The 21,422-nt window shown below is 44.5% G+C and overlaps 1 protein-coding gene across 1 annotated transcript in view; it reads left to right on the top strand.

Annotated features, from left to right (window-relative positions):
- The first annotated feature begins 6,309 nt into the window (after positions 1–6,309).
- The window catches only part of Traf5 (TNF receptor associated factor 5), a 38,275-nt gene continuing 23,162 nt past the window's right edge, over positions 6,310–21,422 (top strand). The window contains exon 1 of the mRNA XM_070041559.1: positions 6,310–6,413. The gene's annotated coding sequence lies outside the window, so the exon portion shown is untranslated. The remainder of the gene's footprint in view (positions 6,414–21,422) is intronic.

The raw sequence follows: 21,422 nt of genomic DNA, 5'->3' as shown, positions 1-21,422 counted from the left end.
TTTTTATATAATTTTATGTTGTATGAAGAATTTAGGACCTCTTCACTGTGAAATTCTAAATAATTGATTTTTATAAAAGCAAAACATAGAAGTCTTTTAATGACCATTTTCATTAATTTCAAGATTATCTTTTGAAAAAATCTACACCAAAGTGTTTTTATTACATAAGTAAAAATAAACCATGCTGTTGATGCATCTGGAAAAGTTAATGAAAAACTTTTTCTATATGACTTAATTCCAGTGTAATATGGATGGAGGCAAAGGTTAAATTATGATCAAGATTTGTTCTTAATCTTTCAATTAAGAGAAAAATAGACTATAAAATAAAAGTGAAAGATGTAATATCTGTCTTAATATGGGCCTACATTCTTATTAGGAAGAGATGTAGGAAGTAAACCCAGGAGTGTAATAGTCCTTTTAAAAATTTGAGATATTTGGATTAAAATTGCCATTATTAAATACATTGTATTTTCCTCCTGTTATTAAGAGAATATTACCCTTGAGTATTAACTGCTAAGTACTGAAGATAGGGATGCAGGATCTTCCCAAAAGAATAGTAATTGGACTTAGAAATCTGAGCAGAATTTATCTTTCTCTGTATGTATTCCCAAAATAAATGGTGGGTATAGTCAGATTACAATAAGTTTGAGAAAAGACCCCAGAATGAGTTACTAGATTTTTTAAAATATAATTTTATTACTACTTTTTGCTAATATGGTACTGAGGAATCAAACCCAGGGCCTCATGCATGCTAGGCAAGCACTCCACCACTAAGCCACATTCCCCTTCCCAAGTTACTATTTTTATTTAATTTTTTATTTCTTTTTATTTAATTTTTTATTTCTTTTTATTTGGGGTGGGGAGGAGTGGCCAATCCTGGGTTTGGCCAGCTCCACTTCCAACTTTTTTTGTGTGTCAGTCATGGGGCTTTAACTCTGGGCCTGGACATTGACCCTCAGCTCTTCAGCTCAAGGCTAGTGCTCTACCACTTTGAACCACAGCGCCAATTCCACAACTTTTTTTTAATTGGAGATAAGAATCTCAGAGAGAGAAAAAAAAAAAGAATCTCAGAGAATTTCCTGTCAGGGCTGGCTTTTTGAACCATGATCTTAAGATCTCAGCCTCCTGAATAGAATTACAGGCATAAGCCACTGGCACCGGGCTTAGATATTTGAACCTAGACATTTATTATAAGAAAATAATAAATGGGTATTGGAAGAACCTAGGAATGAATTTTATAAATAAGAGGAAATACCTACAAGAAACTAATTTTAGGATAGCTAATATATGGGAATATATAAATATTTCTGCTGAGAAAAAATAGGTCACATAATAGACCCCGGTTTCTATCTTTATCTTGATAACGGCCTCAGTTAAAGAATATTATGCGGTTGCATATTCTAATAATGGTGTTTGAAAGTTAAACATGAAGGAATAAAATGTGTGAATTTGTGCTTAAAGTATCATGTGGCCTTATCTACCCTGCCAGGGTACCCTATGCACTTAAAGAAGAAACAGTGAAGACCTGAAATTATTTTTTAATTGAAATCTTTGACAATTGTCATTAGCAAATAAAATAAGGTATGATAAGGCAATAGGTCTTACAATATGCTAACTTTTTAAACTTTAGAGTCCTAAAGCAAGATACAGGTGAGGAATTTGTAAGGAAAAGATGTAAAGAACACAGAACCTAATGTTCTAGAAGGCTTTAAGTAACATCTTTTTAAAATTATTTTAAGAAAAGTTATCTGCATAATCTAATTTTATGAGGAACAATTACCCATAACAAATAAGATCCTGAATAATACCACACCACGAGATATTTCTTTGGGATTCTGTCTAGCTTTTTGCTTGTAATAGCTTTCTTATTTAACAGGATTTGACTTGCAGAGGGCTTTACCCACAAAATCATTTTTGCTAACATTGACTTCACCCATGCCAAAGAATTTGAAAACAGAATGATGAGCAGCTTGTCATCTGGTTTATATTTGCAATAGTAGTTGCATGACCCTTTCCTAATTTTACCCAACAATTTCCTTAACCTGTCTCAGCCTCCTTTTCCTCATTTGAAAGTTGGAGACAATATTATGACTGCCTAGTATATGCTAGAGTTGTTTTTTTTTACTTGTCCTTTATAGCCTTACTTAGGAAAATGTGTGTTTGGGCAACGTTTTTAATTTAAAGGCAATATAAAGAAGAAAAATTCAAGTGGCTCATGCCTCTTACCCTAGCTACACAGAGGCTGAGATCTGAAGGTCACCATTCAAAACCACTCTGGGGAAGAAAATACATTCATCTCCAGTTACCACCAAAAAGCCAGAAGTGGAGCTCTGGCTCAAGTAGTGGAGCAAAAAAGTCTCAAGGACTATGTCCAGGCCCTGACTTTAAGCCCTCTCAAACTCTTACTGAAATTACAAGACCTATAAAAAAATTCTTAGCAGTATGAGAAAGACAAAGAGATACTGCTAGAAAGATGGGGATAAATTTATGACAAACCGCCACAGAATTAAGGAACTTTTCAACTCCATGAAGACAAAAGGTAGATTGGGAAAACTGGTATCAGAAGAATCCCATAAAGAGACAGAATCCCATTAGCAGGCAGAAGTAGAACAGCCTCCAGTGATTTCTGCCTCCAACTATCCCCTTGTGTGTGGGCTAGACCTAGTGACTTCACAAATAGCATAACATTGAGGTTTATTTGTCAGTTTGTCCCTGAATGCGCATTTCCTGAGCTTATACTGTTCCTTATAAATGCATCAGTCACTACTTGTAGGATAAGTACTTTAAAAAAAAAATAAAAAGACTACTGCCTAGATTATCCTCCTGGTTATCAACCTACTACAAGATTGACGTACCAACCTTATTATCTCCAGGATTCCTAAATCGAAATAACTTTAAAGTCTATTTTTGATGGCATATGGTAACTATACAGAATTGATATGCTAAAATGTTTTCCTAACCAGTAGTAGTGGTGGCATGTATAACTATTATTAAGAGAACTATGCTACACCCAGGTATATAAGGAAGACAGCAGGCCGAAATTTAGGACAAAAATACCTAATTTCTCCAACGCTAAAGCCAACTAGCAGCCAATGAAACCACGAGGATAAATGAAAAGGGTGGAAGTATGGATAAAGCAAGAGATGGGAGCTGGGACAAATACAGAACCTATATTTATACACATGTATAAGTTTATACAGTATAGATAATAAAATGAAGCAAAGTACAGCAAAACAAATATGGGTGTTTCTGAAGTTCCTAAGCTAAAACTGCAGCTGCTGCGTTGGAAAGAGTGGGTTTGTTGTTGTTTTTTATTTTTACTTTTGGAGAAGATTCTCCCCACTCCACCCTACCCTACTTCCTGCCACTCTTGTGGTTGTCAGCACAGTGACAAGCAGACTGAAGCAATTTATTTGGTTGAAGCAAAAGGACCAGGTATTACTGGGTCAGAAAGAGAGAAAATCCATAGGGAAGCTGATCACCAGTGGCTCATAGCCACTCAAAGAACAGATCTGAGGACCATGGTTCAAAGCCAGCCAAGACAGACAAATGCAAGATACTCTTTATCTCCAATTAACCAGCAAAAAAGGCAGAAGTAAAGGTGTGACTTAAGTGATACAAAAAAAGTCAAGCCAGAGAATGAGTCCCTGAGTTCAAACCCCAGTACTGGGACAAAAAGACCAAAAAAAAAAAAAAAAAAAAAAACCTACAGGCATTCATATTCTGCCTTAGTGCAACACCTACTTGGTAGCAAGTGAGCATTCTGTGTGCAAAGCACCCTGAGGTTTGCTTTTGGTCTGAGAATGGTTGCTGCTCTATCACACTTTGCATGTGGTCTATGACAAGCAAGGACTTTCCGTTGTTGCTTGTAGTGGAGGTTAAAGGTGCAACCTAAGACCCAAAGGGAGGATTTTTCCTTCTTGTCTGATCATTGGTATCTGAGTGATGGAAAGTATGACTGTCCTGTTCAACAACTCAACAGCATTCATCAGTCTTGGAGCCAAAGGGCAGCCTGTGGAAGATAATACATCTATTTGCTATTCCAGTAGGTGGCAACCTCACCTCTCTATCCGCCCACCTTCATATGTTAACAGCCAGGACTACATTCTACCAATTTATCCAGAAATTAAACAGCTGAAATTCTTGTCTTTTGTTAATGGTGTCTAGATATTCTCTATAGAAAGTTAATTTCAAAGGCTGGATTCTGCCTAAAGTGAGATAAAATGTTCAGCCCAATATCAAATATTTTCAAAACTCACTAAAATATATCTTAATCTAAAGAGCACCCGAACATGATCCCCAAGGTTATATTTTACCTGCTTCAAACTAATAATTTTGCTGATTATGGAAAATTGTTCAATGGCTAAGTTTTCACATCTATAAAATAGGATTGATGATTAGGTTGATGTGGGTTAAATGTTGAATATATTATCTTGTAAACAAGAGTTAGTGTTTCCCCTCTGTATGATATTTTCACAATTAAATAGAGTTAGTGTTACATTTGCAAGTATTTCATGTTTGTTTTATATGGTTATTGATGTCATATCCCATTTGCTTTTAAGATTTTTTTTTTTTGAGGAAAGAAATCGTGTCTCCTTGGTACGACTGGGCTGGATCCCAGGATCTATCTTCTCTGTTCTCCAGACATCCTTCCCAGAACACTGGAGTCAACAGGGAGACTTGGAATAGGTCTTTGATTTCTACCTAACCCATCAAAAAAATCCTTTATCTTCCCACTTAGACTCCTATTGCCTTAATTCTGGTGGGTCTCATTTCCCACAATGATAAAAGATTTACTCTCTATCCCAGCCTAGGTTTTAATCATATTTAAAGCTTGGGAATCATTTTTGGAACAAGTTGACTGCTTCTTTCAGATGTAGGGGAGAAAAATGGGGAGACACAACTGATTCACAGTTCAATGGCAATATCAGAGCCCTAGGATATGCATGTGTGCATACTAGATATTAATGTTCCAGCCACTGGAAGGACCCTTACCACATGTACTTGTATTAAGCTTGGGGGTAATGAGAAGAGAGTCAAGAAGCCGGTAACCATACAGAAAGTCAGATGGTATGGGAAAGCATACATCTACCCTGTGTTAGGCATATAAGAATGCTGCCTCATTCAATTCACACCAGATTATAATCTACATCTACAGTCCCTCAGCATTTCCCCCAGGTGGCAGCTCAGTTACCAAAGGTTTGAAAATGAATTTCTGGTTTTCATTGAAAAATAAGACATCAGGTAACAACAAGTTGACAGTGACCAGGTAGTGTTCTACCAGATGCAGCACAAGCATACTTTAGTGTGCCCAGGTCCCTCAGCCTTCCCAATGAGTAATCTCCACCCCTTCCTGTTTCCAATCCACCCCCTTATGGGCAACTATATCCTCCCCCCTAGGTAGATATCTTTCTTCTCTCTTACTGATGAATAATTAAAGCTGGGGGAAATGAAGTATTTTCCCCATGATTTGGCTATTTGATTGGAAAGTGAAGCAACTGGACTTGGAAGGCTGACCCCTTTCATTTATATAGAACGTTAACATTCCAGATGTATGTTCTTGATGAGACTACATCAAAAGAAAGAGCCCTGTATTTATGAGAGGAGACTTAGATACAAGTTCAGCTGTACACTGCTGGATGGGTCTAGCCTTGGGCCTGTCACTTCATATCACTCCTTTGATCTGAGAGCTGAAGAGCCGTCTGTAGATTGGAAATGACCAGGCTGCTTCACCAGTGATGATTTGAAGACCATGTTGCCCTTGACACACCACAAGCTCTACAACTGTAAGAGACTGCTCGTGTTAGGCCAACACAGTGACAAACTTGACAAATCTGGACAACTACGCGTGAAGATCTGGGCAGAGGTGACTTTGAGCTAAAGGGTGGACATACGAAAGGATTGTCGACTAAGCTTAGTTCTCTGATTAAAGAGTAAGACGCGTACAGTTCCAATGTGCGGATGGAAATCAGAGATAACTTCCATTTGCAGACAGTAATGGTTCTAGAAAGGGTGGACGGTTCTTATGGCTTGAGTAGCTCTCAGCTTCAAGCCAGGCATCAGACTTGCTGGGCACTGGCCCCTCTACCTCCACCCTCGGCCTTAGGAGGCCCCATCCTTGCCCCTGGCCCCGCCCCTCCTCAGGTCCTGGCCCCGCCCCTCTTCCGACCCTGGACCCGCCCACTCTGGCGGGCGCCAATCTGCGCGGCCTCCTGGGACTGAGAGCCCCGCCCTTTTTCTAGTCCTGGCCACGCCCATACTCGCGGGCGCTGAGAGCCCCGCCCCTGCCTGGCCGCTGGCGGCTCCCGGCCGCTGCTTCAGCTGCTGCGCTTCCCGGCGGGGACCCCGCGCACGAAGAGTCCCACGAGAGTCCCGGCAGGTGGCCGCCCCGACGCCCCACGGCTGAAGGCTGGGTGAGAAGCCTGACGAGCGACTTTAAAACCGAAAGCCGGCGGCGGTGTTGGTTGCGAGGCTGGGGGTCCCGGGGCTGGCCTTCCCGCTCCGAGGCGGCCGGCTGGCCCGAGGCCCAGGGCCCGGGAGGCGGTGGGGCGGGTGGCCCGGGGCGGGGGGGGGGCGTGGGGACTGAGAGGTGGCGGGACGGAGGCCCGGGGCGGTCCCCAGCCAGGGACCTGGTTCAGCGTGGTGAGGGACTGTCAGAGCCAGGCTGAGGGTGGGGCTCGCGGGGTGGGGAGTGGACTTCCAGGGGGGCCCGGGGCCCGCTTAGGCTCCTCTCCACCTCTACCAGACTTTCCGAGTGAGTTGTCACCAGCCCCACTGCGCGTGCACGTTTAAAGATGCGGCACCCCCTCTCCAGAAGGTGGGTGCTGGGGGGGGGGCGGTCTGGAAGCCAACCAGCGCTCCTAGAGGTGAAACGAGTTGCCCTAGGGGCACTCAGACAATCGTAGGATCTCCACGCCCCTCGAGGTTCTGGACGGTTCTGAGAATTTTTAGTGAACCACGGGCTGGGGGGTGTGGTAGGGGAGAAGGGGAGGGTGCCAAGTTCTGGCTACTGGTCGCCCTGGGACACTGGTCCGCTTTCTTTCTCAGCTAGTTCTCCCTCGTGCAGTTTCCATATTTGGCGCTTTCACATTTACTTTTGTGAGAACTCGGTCTATCTCGATGAGGTCAGGCAGGGCTGCCAGAGGCGGCTGTGGTGGTGCGTAGAGAGGTTGGTGGAACAGGAGGGGAGACTCACAGCCAGGGCTGCTCCCTTGCAGCTCCACCCTCCACAGCCCTGGGCCCTGACCCACGTTCTTGGAGAAAGGCATCAAGGAGCTAGTTTCAATGCAATAATTACTTTACTGGGCTTAGGTGCTCTGTGAAACTGATCTGGGTCAATGAGTGTGATTCTTTTCTTCAGAGATGTATGTACTTTAAAGGGGTTCTGGAAGACATAAAATGCAAAGAAATTAGTCGAAGCACTTCTGGCAAAAGAAGAGTACTGTGTGTGAGAGAGAGCTAATTTTAGACAGCATGAGGCTGGGTGAAGACTTTTCAGATCCTGAAACAGCTGTTTGCTCTGCACACACACACACACACACACACACACACACACACACACACACACACACACACACACACACACACACACACACACACACACACACACACACACACACACACACACACACACACACACACACACACACACACACACACACACACACACACACACACACACACACACCAAGCCAGACAGGGGTTTTAACTGATGGTGAAAAACTGATCATCTGAGGGCTCTCATCTCTATCTGATTTGAACAAGAAAGAAATTGCTTCAGGAAAGATATGTATCCAATGGAAGTGAAAAATGCCTAGGGTTTGTTCTTGTAAGTATAGGGATTGGATCTGCTGTCAGATCCTAGGCTGGTCCTCCCTGGGAAAAGTCTTCTATCCAGACAGCAAGTGGACAGAGGAAGTGATGGGGGAGATTTTCTTAAGTCATCTGGTTGAGATCTGGTATGAGGAAGAGCTGTGTTATCCTCACCCAGCTCACATCATCTGAATAGCAGTATGCTGCGGGCAGTAGGGTGGTGGAATTAACCGTGTAGAGGCACAGCCACTGGAAGTATTAACTAACATGTAATGGGGTGTTACAGGGGTGATGATTTTGCATGGGGGAGCTAACACCTCCGAGACAGTCCTGTTAGGCTAGTGATGGGAAAGGTGCCTTATCACTCAGACAAACAGACAAACTAACCTTCTGTAATGAGCTCCCCTCTACTGAGAAAGAACTTGTAGGAACAATAACTCCTTGTTGTAAAGCACTTCCCTTTTTGAAGTCTTCTTATTGTCCTGTCTTCCATGGAGGGTCTCATTTTATCCTCCATAGTTATCCTGTGAGTCAGGATTATTCTCCACATCTCCCAGATGGTAAGGGGTCGGGGTCGGGGGAGCTCTGAGAGCAAATAACCCTCTTGAGCGGCTGATCCAGGCATGGGACTCAGAGCTCTCTGATTCAAGCCTCTTACTTTGGTTTCTTCAGCAAGCCACATCTGCCTGTCTTCCTCAGTCTGAGGGGTGGGTCAGGGGACTCAGATTCCTAGCATCTGGATGGCTGGACCAGCAACCTGGGGCAAGTTCTGCTGGTGACCAACCCCAACCATTGCATACACAGATACCACTTTCAGCTTTGCCAGCCATGTGAACTCTGTGCAAGACCCGTGTGCATTTCTGCGTGTTTCTTGGAACCCAATTCAGAGTCAGCCTACACCAAAGCTGAGTGAATTGCATTGAATTCATTTGGGCTGGGTCTCCCTTGGGCTCCGAGCTGCTAGTAAGAATTTAGATTCCAGGAATCAGAATAATATACTATGTTTATCTGAGTCTGGCTTATTTCACTTAACATGATTTTTCCAAGTCTTTCCATTTCTTTATGAAGAAACATAGGCTCCACGGTTTGCCTCATTTGTAATAATTAATATATGTCTAGAATAGTCCTGGCAGAGAATCAAAATAGCTCAATAGCTATGCACATATGACCATATAAAATGATGCTAATTGAAATGAACTACAAGACATGGAAACAATAGGTCTTTTTTTTCTGGTTGTTTATTTTGTCGCCAATGTACTGTATCTAGTTCTTTCTTTTTATTTTATTTCACTTTTCTTTTTCCAGTGATTTATCCCTGGCAATCTGGTACCCTGCATCTGGTATATACACTTATCTGATTTGGGGAAGGGAAGGAGGAATAACAAAATGCTGAAACAAGGACAAAGGATGACCCATGGCAACAACGATGTCCATAAGACACTATGTTGAAAATGAACTTTACAACTTGGGGTGGGGAGAGGGAAAGAATGGGGAAGAAAGGGATAGTGAGAGACAAAGGAGTGGCTAACAATGTTCAACAGGAAATGTACTCATTACCGTACTCATGTAACTGTAACCCCTCTCTATAGCATCTTTACAGAAAAAAAAAATAACATACTATGGTTTATAAATAGCCTACCTCATCAGATTAGCCCTTTTTTCTCTACTTCTCTCTGGTAAAGGCAAGGCAGGTGCTGTACCTGGTTGCAAGCTGGGGCCCAGAAGTGACATAAAACATCTCAGAGCATGTATGCACAGTGTGTAGGCACTGACAGGACCTAAGACTGTGTCTTCTGATTCTAACACCTGTGCTCTTCCTGTGATATCTTGTCTAAAGTCAGCTAGGGTGCTGGGCAGAAAGAAGAAAGAACTCAAGGCATTGGTCCAAAGCTGCCTGACAGCTTTGTCACTCACTGTTGGGGGTGTTTAAGAATTAATGGACCAGGGGAGGGGAATAGTGGCAGATCCAACCTCAAGAGCTTTTTCTGCTCAAGTTGTGGCTGTTTTGGAGTTCCTCTGGGCTGAGTTCTTACCCCCACAAAGCTGTAGGAGACAGGAAAGGAATGGGGTGGGGGAGGGTCGTGAGTGTGTTGGGCATAGAGTGCAGGATAGAAGTGATCTCCAGGGATGAGGGCACCTGCTGCTGTGCTGCCACTACTGCTGGCAGCCAAGAATGAGGGTGAGAACGAGACTTACCTTAGTGTTTCCTCAAGAGAAAAGGCTTTAGCCTTGGGTATGACAAATAGCTCTAGGAGACAACCCTGGGCAATAGAAAACCAGCCTCTGGATCCATTCTCAACCCTACACAGGCTAACTCACCAAGGGTGGGAGGATCAGAAGAACTTGAACCAGGAGTCAAGTTGGGGATCAGCAATGGGGATGGTGTGCAGCCTCCAAGGAGAAGGCCTACTGATTTGTTTTGCCTGAAGAAAAGCCCTACATGAGCCTTGACCCATACAGCCTCTGGCATACTCTGTCTGGTGAAGAAATCTGGGTGGAAGATCAGGAGGTAAAAGTGAAAATGCTTATTCGTCCTGACAGAGAAAGTCACCAGGGTGTTTCATAGAGCATGACAGGAACACTTTGCATATTGGTATCTGTAGGCAGGTGGTAGAGCAGGCTCGGCTGGTGCTGTGGCAAAAGCTGTACACACCTGTGCGTCCTGGACACTGAAGTATAACCAGACATTCGGGGCCTGGGAAAGTGACAGCCAATGAGCATATCCCTCCTAAGGTTGTACTGGGGAAAGGTGACTACTTACTTTTATCAAGCTGGTCCCTCAATACTCTGTCAGTTTCCCTCCTACCAAAGCAGAACATGCCTGAAATTTTTCCCGTCACCTTTTCTTCCCTCAGTTGAAGATCTCTCCTCTGCCCAGCCCAGAAGACCCCCACCTGTACTACAATCAGGTCTTGCCTCCTTCCTGAGGCAAGTTCCTTCCATTCTCCTTCTACCCTTCCTCCAGGCGCTGCCTTCTGCTCTCTGCCTTTGCCATTAAACAAGATGGCTCTGTGTTTCCCCAGCTCCTCTTCTCCCTGGTTCACCAACAGACTTCTGGAAAGAATAGCCAGCACTTGTAACCTCTCCCTCCCATAGCTCCCTGCACCTGCCTACGCTGCTGGGATTGCCCGGAGCCTAGTAATCCTCTGTCGCCAGCCTAAGCTGCAGCTGTTGGTTGGTCATCTCACTATGGCTCCACAGAGCCCACAGACATCCTCAACTTGACCTCAAGTTTCTTATTTTCTTTCCACCCTGCAGGTACCAGTGTGGAGCAGAGACTGCATCTGATCTCCTGGTCTTCCTTTTTTGGAGCTCTCAGTCACTCCCAAAGCTTAAATCCACACTCTTAAGGAAAAACTACCTCTTGTTGCTTACCTTGATTTATTCTTGGCCACTTTGATTTCTGATATTTTAAAAAATTCTTACTGTGATGTTTTGAGAGCCTCAAGACACTCACCTCCAGCCATCCCTTCCTCCAAATTCTCTCCAACTGATGATAGAGGTTGCTGCCATTACTCCCAGCCAGTCCTGATCTAGTCTATTTCCCATCAGGACTCTGCAACCTCTTTTCTGAATGACGTGAATTATCCATTCACATATTTCTTGCCCAGATCCATCTGTGTTCTGTTTCTTTTCCACACTGCTGTAGAGGCACTTCTTAATACTTAGTCTGCTCAACACTTTTTGCTTTCGCTAAGAGCAGAGCCGAAAAAGTGTGGGCTTCAGAATCTGGCAGGCACGGGTTCAAATGTGAAATTATGACTTGTTGATTAAAGGCAAGTTGCTAGATTCCCTTCTGTCTTCCCACTGGCAAAGAGAAATGGAAATCTCTCCCATTTGGTGTTGCTAGAAAGATGAGATGAGCTAGGATACACAGAGAATCGTGTTTGATGGGTGTTCAGTAAAGCTAGTTTTCTTCTTCCCTAAGGTCTAATGGTACTAGAGATTTTCAAGGGGTCTGGGGACCTAAGAAATGCATGCCTAGCTTAAAAACAGACGGGCCAAAGAACTGCCTGCGTAGAAAACCAGAATCTAAGCTATCCTGTTTTGTCACTTGGCAATTGTAGATAAGGTAGGTCTTGGGGGATAGGGTAGGTATTCTGGGATGGAGTGGGCATAATGGGGATACATAGGCAGACAGCAAAGAGGCTAGGGCCCTAGGATTCTGGGCTAGGATTCTTGTCCTTACAAAGATGTATGGGCAAACACTCTGTCTTTGAGGAAGAATAGTTCGTGGCAGGGAGCCAGTATGGGGTCCAGCAGAGAAAATTGATTTGGGGAGGCCAAGAGAGGCTGTGGCTTGATCACCAGGAGTGGGGAAGCTTCTCCGGTGGGATCCAGCTGTGAAGTCAGAACAGGATGAGGGTGACTTGTTGCAAAGCCACCACTCAGAGACCTTTCCATTCTCTCTTACTAAGGCAGGTGGCTCAGAACAGCCAGGCTGCTCAGAGCTGTCTTTAGGGAGGCCCTTGAACGTGGAGAATGGGGAGCAGATGGGTGAAGCTAATCTAAATAGGCATCATGCCTTTTTGCTACTGGGGTTCAGAAGGAGAGGCTAATTAGATGTATAGGATTCACCTAGGAAAACTTAATGTGTCTCCCATGTAAATGTCCTAAAAGACTGACATGCTTAGTAGAAGCAGAGTGGAAGTGATTCTGAAATTGGATGGGGTTGATTGGGGGGCGGGGGTGGAGGGGAAGTAGACAGAATGTACCTACAAGGCACATTATAAAGCTACAGTGACCATCTGGATGTGGGGAGAGGAGAGAGGGATTTGCAGAAATGGTGCCAGCTTTTGGAGAATAAACCCTCACCAAGAGGGAGCTCTGGAAAGATCAGCTTTGGCAAGGGGAGATGTGCTTGGTTTTGGATGTGTAGGCTTCAGAAAGCTTATGAGGTGTTCACATATTGACCAGAAACAAGCTGTAGCAGAGTAGAACAAAGGAGCTATCTGGGCTGGAGATAGACAACAGTTGGAAACAATTGATTGTTTACACATGGACTTCTAGGCCAGCTCATTGTGGTCTTGGGGAAACTTCAAGGTATTTTCAAGTGTGTGTTAGCTATGGGAAGTTGAGTTTTAACTATATCACATGTCTTGAGGACAGAGAAGAAGACTGGAGATTGACCATTGGCTTAGTAACCCCTGAAATCTCTGCGATGTTGGTGAGAGCATCTGTGGGGTTGGGAGGGTGTAACCTGGGCTAGAGTGGCTGAGGATAGGGGTAAAAGGTAAGAATGTATCCCCATGTTTTAGCAGAAGCTCTATGGAAACCTGAAAGTGAAAATGATTTGATTTTCTTTCATCTTAAGAGAGACTTGAGACTGTTTGAATGCTGAAGGGAAAGAGCCAGCCAAGGGTAGAGGTTGATGGTAAAGAGGTAGAGATGGAGGAGAATCTGCATCAGCAGGTCCCTTGGAGAAAGGCAGACATCCAAGGCTGGGGGTCAGGGTGGGGGGGGGGGAGGGAACCCAGTGAAGAGACTGGCCTAATTCAGAGGTCACTTTTGCGAATGCTGGAAAGGGCCAGAGCCAAGTAAGGGCCCCATACAGGGAGATGCTGAAAGTGGAAGTCATTCAGGTATGACTTCTGTTTATTTCTGTGCAGTAGGAAGTAAAGTTTCCTGGTGAGACTGGAGGAGTGGTCAAGGTTAGTGGAGAAGAGAAAGGTTTGAAATAGACAGTGAAAACATGCTTGAGCTGACAGTAAAAAACTAGCTGTGTACATATTGATACAATGAAGTCCCTTTCAGTGGAACCTGGTAAATGGGATATTTAGATCTCTAGCACTTTGTGTAGTATCTAGGCACCTAAGTGAGGGCCCCTTAAGTGATGATTGATTGGGACTGTGGTCCATCCATGCGTGGTCTCAGTGTTCTCCCTTCTTTCCTAGGCGCTTGCTGCCATTAGGCCAAAGTTCCCCACTGTGGCTCCTCCCTGTGTGAATGAGGAGCAATGTGCAGGCTCTGCTTTTCAAACCTGTGGCTAGATCTTGGCCTGCCCAGATTCGCTCACTCCAGGTCAGCCATCATTGGCCAGCCTTTCCTGCTCTACCTGTAACTAGCAGAGATTTTTCAGAACTTACAGATAGGTAGCATGAGAAGTTGTAGGGCCTGGGTGGCATGTTTGATGGCTGAAAGGATGTCTTCTTTCTGTAGAATACTACAACAGCAACTACTCAGTTTCCCCATCTGTGATGTGTATTTTTATAAAAATAAACCCCAAAGAGTAAATATAACACATAATTTCAATGGGTGCTTTGGAGAAAAATATAGCGGGGGATGTAGGGTAGTCAGTGAAGGACTTACGGTGAGGTGGCATCTCAGCAGAAACCTGAAATGAAGGAATAGGCTCTTGGTCATCAGGGTGGATGGAGAGTGTTACAGGCAGGGAGAATAAGCAGAAGACAATCCTGCTGTTCAAGAAAAAGCAAGGCCAGAGTGGCTAGAGTGAGTAGACAAGGGGAAAGCACCAGGAAAGGAGGATGTGGAAAATAGAGGGCCACATGACAATGGTCCCTGATCTCTGGGGTTACTGGTGCCTACCCTGCATGCAGTGGGGATATTGGAGAGAAAATGATAGCTGCCTTGAGGTTTTACAGGGGTCCTTCTGGTTCCTGGTCTGTGGATGGGCTATAAAGGAGCAAGGCAGTGCAGGGGTCCAACTGGAGACAATGTTTATGCATGCAAGGTGATGGTGACTTAGACCAGGATGGCTATGCTAAAAGCAGGGGGTAAGGTAGTTAGGTAAGGTAAATGTGGAAGGGAAGAAGCCAAGAGGACTTCTTGTTGTGAGATAGAGAAGAGAAGCCAAAGATGATCCCACCTTTTTGTTCAAAACAATAGATGAATGCTTATTGGTATTATTTCACTGGGATAGAGGACAATGGCATGAGAGGTTGGGGTGAGAATGGGAGACGTTAAGGTTGTGATGCCTACTACATGTGTTGGAATGAGGCTGGGGTTCAGGAGAGGGGTTCAGATGGCAGATAGAAATCAGGGCATTGACAGTATTGATGACATGTAAACCAGGAGCTGAAGTATGAGAGAAAGGAAGTCCAGAAACAATCTGGAGCTCCAGGAATTGGGCAGGTGAGTATTTACAACTTCCATGATGGTCTGTTTGGTTCTCTTACTGTCACAGCTGTAGAATCCACCCTGAAAACTAGCTTTAAGAAAAATTAGACTTCTAGTTTTTATGAAGAGATCTTGATGCCAAAGTATTTTCCTTAGTCTAGGTTACACTGCTGTAACCAAGAGCTTCTTACCCCCCAAAACAACAACAACAGAGGTGTTTGGGGTGAGGAGTCCAAGCAAGCATTCTTATCATGTTCTGGGCAGACCCTTAACCAGATTATCTGGTGGCCTGGCCCTTCTGGAAACTGTGCATAGGCAAGATTCCCTGCTGGTTTATTTATTTTTTCCTATGAATACATATTTATGATAAAATTTCATTTATAAATTAGTCACATTAAAATTAGCAGTAGCAGAAAAATATAAATTGTAACAAAGATGCTGTAATAAGATTGCTAGAATCAGGCTGGGAATGTGGCTTAGTGGTAAGAGAGCTTACCTAGCATGCATGAAGCCCTGGGTTCGATTCCTTAGTACCACATAAACAAAACACCAGAAGTGGCACTGTGGCTCAAGTGGTAGAGTACTAGCCTTGAGCAAAAAGAAGCTCAGGGACAGTGCCCAGGCCCTGAGTTCAAGCCTCAAGACTGGCAAGAGGGGGGGGGGGGGGAGGGAGAGAGGAAGAAGGCCTAAGGAAGGAAGGAAGGAAGAAGGAAGGAAGGAAGGAAGGAAGGAAGGAAGGAAGGAAGGAAGGAAGGAAGGAAGGAAGAAAGGAAGGAAGGACGGAAAGAAAAGATTGCTAGAATCAGTATTCTTGTATTTGGGGGCCATTATAAGTAAAGCAAGTTACCTTGAACACAAGTACTGTGAAACAGTAATTGTTGATCTTCTATCCAACATGGCTACCAAGTAACTGACAGGCAAGTAGAATATACAGCATGGGTATGCTGGTCAGAGAGAGAGATCTCATTCCAGGTAGGATGGAGTGAGAGGGCATGACATTTATGCTAGTCAGAATGGTGTGCAAGGGGCTGGGAATGTGGCTTAGTGGTAGAAGGCTTGCCTAGCATGTCTGAAGCCCTGGTTTCGATTCCTCAGTACCACATAAACAGAAAAAGCCAGAAGTGGCACTATGGCTCAAGTGGTTGAGCATTAGCCCTGAGTATAGAAAGGTTCAGAGACAGAGCTCAGGCCCTGAGTTCAAACCCCAGGACTGGCAAAAAAAAAAAAAAGGTGTGTAATTTAAAATTTACAGTTTACAGCTGAGTGCCCATAGCTCACACCTGTAATCCTAGCTCCTCAGGAGGCTGAGATCTGAGGATTTCAGTTCAAAGCCAGCCCAGGCAGAAAAGTCCGTGAGACTCTAATCTCCAATAAACCACCAGAAAACCGGAAGTGGCTCTGTAGCTCAAGTGGTAGAGCACTCGCCTTGAGCTGAAGAGCTGAGGGACAGCGTCCAGGCCAAGAGTTCAAGCCCCATGACTGACAAATAAATAAATAAAATTTCAATTTACTTATTTCTGGAATTTCCCAGACATTAGTAGAATGCAGGTAAAAAAACCACAAAGAGTGGCAAGGGAGGACACTGTACTCAAAGGCATGTTTGATCTGGGCCCTGTCTAGTGTGGTCTTCTCTCTCCTTCCTTTAGAACATTCTAGGCCATAGAGTCTGAATTGTGTGGTGGCTGTATATCTATGTCCCCAGGACCATTGGAATTTCATTAACTTTCCAAGTGTGTATGTACTGTGTGTCTGTCTGAGTGAGCTAATAGGATGGTCAGGAAGGGAGAAGGGAGAGAGAACTGCCGGTCTGATGATGGCTCCACAACTTGATAAAACAGGGTGCCTGTCCACATGCAGCAGTACAGAGCAGGTAGGGAGGGTAGAACCTTTGCAATGAGAAGGGTAGCTGCAGCAAAAACCAAGGGCAGAGGCTGCCCTGGCCTGGGAGTCCAGTGCTTGCTGCTAAGTCTCCTAGTATAACCTTAACCCATATTTAGTTCCAGCACTTAGATTCTAGGTATCACCTGCTGTGTCTTCATGGCTCTGCATCCTGCATCCCTGTTGTACTGTGACCTCACACTCATCTCTACTGTCCTTCGGTACTATTTGTGGGCTGTGTGCTCTGGGTTAGGTGTGGCTGGCGCTGAGGGTCTGGAGAGTGATGAGATGGCTCCCTTGGGAAGCTCGCTGATACATTCCTACATAGCAGCAGGACTGTCAGAGGTGGATCTGAGGAAGAGGTCTGGAGTATCAGAATCCAACTATGGGGAAGCTTTGGTGTTTGCTTTCCTCTCCCCCTCCTCCTCCATTGGTTTAAGTGGTGAGAACAAATCAGTAAGCTCTTTTGGATACTTTAAAAGTATGACAAGTAGGTTCTGGGTGATTTTGGTTGGGGAGTAAGGGTTCCCCCAAAGGCTTCTTTATGTATAAGTGAGCCTGACCTAAGGCAGCAGTGGCCTTGGGGCACGCATGGACCGGCAGGCAGCGAGAAGATGCCCATCAGCTTTTGTACTCACTTCTCTTCGCCAGCACTGCCAGGAAGATGGGAAACCAGAGCTACTCTGACAGCATGGAGAGAAATCACACTTCTCTTCAAAGGAATTAAAAATCAGTTCCCCATCATTCTTTGTTCTTGCCCATGGCCTGCTGCCCCATCGCATCTGGCCCTTGTGGTATCCCTTTGCTCTGAGCTCAGTGCTGCCCTGTTAGGCTCCACGGAAAATGCCTTCATTACTTCCTTCTGCCTTTCTCCAAGGCCCTTCCTCTTTATCTAAACTGCCTGATTAAAGTTCACAATACCTGATTTCTCCCTCAGGTCACACAGAAGTTTTTTGTTTGTTTTTTAGCTTTGGGATAACCTGCTTACCAGTGGGAGCTTAAAAGGTTAAGATTTGAAGTGGGGGATGGGCAGTGGGAATGGGGGAGGGGCGTCACCTTGTTCTTCAGTGTCACGGTGGCTGTCACGGTCAGAAGCTTTAGAGCCATTTCCAATACATTTCAGTTCTCCTTTATGTCAGTGATAACAAAAGACATAAAAGTGTGCTTCCTCCTATTTTTACTTTTCTGGTAATAACTGTTCTTTCTGGGAAAGCAGAACCATCACAGATCACCACAAGTGACCTTAAGCAGGGAGCTGCCTAGCTCTCTAGCAGGTGAGCATCTGGTATCTACATGGAGCTTGTTTCTTCTAGAACACTTCCCAGACACAGAATGCAGAGGCAGCTTGCTTTGTTGACTGAGGGGGTCCAACTTTTCCTAATCACTTGCCACAATCTTTCCTCCTTTGTGTGTGGGGTGGGTTTAGGGAATGACGTAGCTACGCTTTCCTCTTACTGTTGAGTGTGGGTGTCAGGAAGCCAGCTTCTTACAGCAAGGCCTGAGTAGAGCTGAGAAATGGTTGGGTTGCCTTCTAGCTGCCCATCTCATGGCTGGCAGCTTCTCTTGGCAGTGTTGTGTTGCTCCCCAGTTGCCCATGGCTTAAACTCCTTTTTGGTGTGTCTGGTCCACCTACCCCCATTCCTCCAGCTCTGTTTCACCTCCCAAAGCAGTCACTCTCTCTATACTCTCCTGCTCTTTGTAGCTCTCCCTTCCCCTTGGGGAAAGCCATGGGCTTCAGAGTCTTCCCAGGTACAGAAGAGTTCTCAGCCCTGTGCCTTTGTATGGTCTAATAACAGTGGGAATCTTAGGCCTAGAAAGAAGTCACAAAAGTGTCACACCAGGCTATAGTGGAGATTGTTGAGGGAAGAAACACCATTATTTTCTGAATATACTAGGGTTTGAACTCAGGGCCTAGAACTTGCTAGGCAGGCACTCTTCCACTTGAGCCACACTCCCTAGTCTTTTTTTTTCTTTTATTATTTTTTAGGTAGGGTCTAATGTGCTTGCCTGGGGCCAGCCTATACTGTGATCCTTCTATCTAATAATCTTCCCACATACCTGGGACCATCAGTATGTACTATCATATCTGGCTTGGTTGAGATGAGATCTTGCCCCCCCCCCCTTTTTGTAGCAAGGCTAGCTTTGAACCATTATCCTTCTGATCTCTGCCTGCCAAATATCTGAGATTATAAGCATGAGCCACCTAGTTTGGCAAGGAAGAACCAATTAAATCACACACAGGTGAGAGGCAAAGTAGTGGTTGTGCACAGGAGAGTTAGATAATAGCCTGCAGTATTAATTTCAAGTTTCCCCTGAGCCTCTTTGGAGGACTTATCTTTCTAGCTCTTCTCTTCCTACATCAAACACCATCACTAAACAACAAGATGTTATTTGTGGAGTGAAAACATGTTTAGTCCTTGGGCATTTTTTTTTTTTTGGTGGGGGTAGACTTCCTGATACTTCTAAATATAACATACTTTTTAAAATTTGAGGTGAAAATTCACACAACATAAAATAAGCCATCTAAAAGTATACTTCAGTGCTAGAGAGTATTCTAGTGTGTAATTCTTTGGGGAATTTTTAAATTAATCCTTAGTATTACAAAGGAGTCATAGCCATCTTTAGGAAACCCATACGTTACTCAGATAATTTATGGACTGTATAATAAATGATGTAATTCTGACAAATCGTGTTTTACTCTGATGAAAGATGTGAGGTATGATCTAGTCTGATGCAGCCGATTCTGCTAGGTTGGTCCAGAAGACACCTCAGCTGTGGGAAGTCTTGGCTCTTGACTTCTCCCTTTCGTCCTGTCTTACTACCATCATTTACCATCCTCCTTGGAACCTGGCATTGTGGTCCACTGTTATTTCTCTCAGTCCTCCCTGATAATATACTTTTTTGTTGGTGGTTATGGGATTTGAACTCTGGGCCTGGGCGCTAGCTATCCCTCAGCTCTTCAACTCAAGGCAAGCACTCTACCACTGAGCCATAGCACCACTTCCAGTTTTCTGGTGCTTAATTGGAGATAAGAGTCACAGAATTTTGTGCCCGGGCTGGCTTTGAACCGTGATCCTCAGATCTCAGCCTCCTGAGTAGCTAGGATTACAGGTGTGAGCCAACGGCGCCCGGCTTTGATAATACACTTTTTGTTTGGGGTTTTTTTTTTAACTGTATTTTTTTTTTGTCTTTTCTTTTTTGGTACTGGGGATTGAACCCAGGACGTTGCACTTGCTAGGCAAGCACTTTGCCAATGAGCTACATCCCAGCCCTGATAATACACTTTTAAACTTAGTCATTTTCCCTCCAAAATGCTTCACAGATGTGAGCTACTGCCTTTGATCCGGCAGGGCTGGCCCTATGCTCCTTGGCTCTCTTGTAGTCCTGTCTTTCTGTAAATTCCCAGTAAGACATCCTTCTTATTTACCATACCTTAAAAAAAAAAAAAAAGATGAAAATCAGAGGCTAAAATCCCCAGCTATGGTGATCTTGAGATCTTTTACCATGCATTCTTCCCCTGCCTGCACACTAGCATCTCACAGCCCTTTCTAGGTATTTCCAACAGGAAGTTAAGGTACACAGGAATCCAGTACGTGGGTGATGGAAAAAGCTGGGAAGCCACACAGGAGACTGGGTGGGGCTGCCTGGAGATGAGCCATAGGAAAGCTACAGGGTGAGAGGATGGTGCCTGGCGGTTCTGGAGCTTAGTAGTTGGGGACTGTGCAGGCCTGTCATGGTAGGAGCTGGTTCCTCTGATCGTGGCTAGATCCTTTGAGGACACCAGGTCTCATGACCCTGTGATAGGGAATCAGGGGGAAATCCCCAATCTTCTTCCTTCTTCCCACTTCCATCTCTTTCCAGAATGAGAGTAGAGTGGTTCTGAGTAGGCAACAAATGACAGCATGTTTCTTTAATTCCATTCTGGCCAGAGTTAATTACTAACTATTCTAGAAATTTTATGGTACCCTCTGGGAAATTCTTTTATGGCTTTCATCTAGAAATGTTTCCTTCTTTTACATTAGCTGAGATGCTTTCCTCTCAGTGAAACTGGTACAGGTACCACACACACAAAGCTACACCTTGTCAAGGCTCCAATACTTCTTTGTCTGAGTCTCTTGGTGGCATCTGACACCAGAATATTGTCATTTATTGTTTCCATGTCTTTTTCCTCTGCTCTTTGGAGGACCTCAAGGGCAATCCAGGCCTCTGCATCCTCAGGTCCCAGTGCTGGATACAGTACTCACTGTGACCTGTATAAATGTACAGGTCAATGGGCTAAGGGGTAAGGGTAAAGCTTTGGGTGATGTCTTGCCCAAGATTTTGTGGCTGGTGAATGGCAGGGCAGGGGAGGCACCCAAGTTGCTGTTCCTGTGCCCTTTTCCCTCTGAGATGAGCTCTGTGGTAACAAGTAACTACCAAGAATCACAATTCACAAACCATTGATCTACTATCAAGATCTGGTTCTCAATATTGTATCTTCAGGACTATAACATGATGAAATTTATTTATTTTGCTGGTCTTGGGGCTTAAACTCAGAGCCTAGGTGCTGTCCCTGAGCTTCCTTTGCTCAAGGATAATGTTCTACCTCTTGAAGCACAGCTCTACTTCTGGCTTCCTTGGTACTTTATTAGAGCTAAAAGTCTCATAGAATTTCT

This window comes from Dipodomys merriami, unplaced genomic scaffold (genome assembly GCF_024711535.1).
Source record: "Dipodomys merriami isolate MVZ:Mamm:240054 unplaced genomic scaffold, mDipMer1.0.p SCAF_31, whole genome shotgun sequence".
NCBI lineage: Eukaryota > Metazoa > Chordata > Mammalia > Rodentia > Heteromyidae > Dipodomys > Dipodomys merriami.
Note: the sequence above shows the minus strand (reverse complement) of the source record. Positions and strands in the feature narration are given on the sequence as shown.